Raw genomic sequence first — 1,564 nt, forward strand, 5'->3', positions numbered from 1 at the left:
CCACCAGCAAAGTACTGAGAGTATTAGTTTCCCCCCATCCTTGCTAATACAGTATCTTACCAAACGCTGTAGATCACCGTCAATTTGATAAGAGAAAAATGACAGGTCAGTGTCATTTTCATTTGTATTTCCCTTATTACAACCAAAATTGGGTATCTGTTTTTGTATGTTTAAGAGCCACTTAAATTTCCTTTTCATATTTCTGCCCATTTTAAAAAATTGGGTTGTGAACCATTCCTTATTCATTTCAAAAGTTCTTTGTATACAAGGAAAATTTGTCCTTATTCTGTGGTATTAGCTGCAAATATTATCTCTTCAGTTTGTTGACCTGTCATTTAAATCACAGCTTAAAAATCATATTATTCAAACAGTTTCCGCATCTAACTTAGAAAAATCTGCCATTGCTTAATATGTACCTATTTTTATACCTAGTATACAGTTGATGCTTAATCAATATTTGCTGACTGAATAAATACATTTATCATTCACTAAATATTTATTGATTATCTGGGATTTAATACAGGTACTGCAGAAACAAGAGAAAACAAGTTCTCTGCACTTACAAAGAATTCTCAGTCTGGTGGAGAAGAGAGTTACACTAACAATTAACTATAAAACAATGTGGAAAAAGTACTTTAAAATACATGCAGTGCTATGGAAAAAAATAAGAAAGCAGATAATTATGTATGGAAAGCTATAAGTAGTAGTAAGTAACATCTGCATTTGGAGAAGGATGAATTGGTGAATAAGGAAGTAAAAAGCATTACCAGCAGAAATACAAGCAATTCACATGAAGCAACTCTCATAGGATGGTTGAATACAGTTAAAAAAGTTGGCTTGGATTAGGTTGTATAAATTTTGTATACAATCTTAAGAAGGTTGTATTTCACATGGTAGGCTTATCACAGCAAAGAGGTTTCATCTCACATACTTTCATTAACTGGTAATGATCTCCCAGAACATTCTGCAGAGAAGTCTAAGGCTGTGTCTTAGCTTAGCAGGAGGGTACTATCATTGACAGTCCGCGATGCATTTAGAAGGGGGCAGTGGAAACAGGAAACCAACTGAGGCATTTGAAGTTCAAGAGTATCATAAACATATTTCTGTTCTTGGGAAAGATAACACTGATGGCACTGTGGAAGACTAGAGAAACTATAGAAACTATATCTTATTCAGATTAGAATTTTCCTCCTTTCTACCAGTATGATAGTGTCTGACAGACATTAAATAATGTGTTCTGAAAAGTGAATGAAGTGAACAATCAAATAATGGAGCCAGTCAGTGAACAGAGCCTTCACTAGGAGCAGAGCTCAGGAGCTTTAGTGGACAGATTTACTGGTATCTGTTTTGACTTCTCAGAAATTTTCCCTTCATTTCCTGTCTCTTGGTCTCTTCTGCATAGGTGAGGTTACCAGATAGATGAGTTTGGAAATGTAATAATTGAAAATATGTAGGAATAAAAAACAGTAATTTCAAAGAACCATGGAATATATGTAATCATACTGAATAGAAATAGCTTTATTAGTTCACTTAATCTGGCTTGCACATTATTTATATTTATAAA

At 33.8% G+C, this 1,564-nt stretch overlaps 1 protein-coding gene across 2 annotated transcripts in view; it reads right to left on the reverse strand.

Moving 5' to 3' along the window:
- ELP4 (elongator acetyltransferase complex subunit 4) overlaps nucleotides 1-1,564 on the reverse strand; it is a 297,140-nt gene that overhangs the window by 218,323 nt on the left and 77,253 nt on the right. The window lies entirely within an intron of this gene.

This window comes from Propithecus coquereli, unplaced genomic scaffold, assembly GCF_000956105.1.
Source record: "Propithecus coquereli isolate 6110/MARCELLA unplaced genomic scaffold, Pcoq_1.0 Scaffold30, whole genome shotgun sequence".
NCBI lineage: Eukaryota > Metazoa > Chordata > Mammalia > Primates > Indriidae > Propithecus > Propithecus coquereli.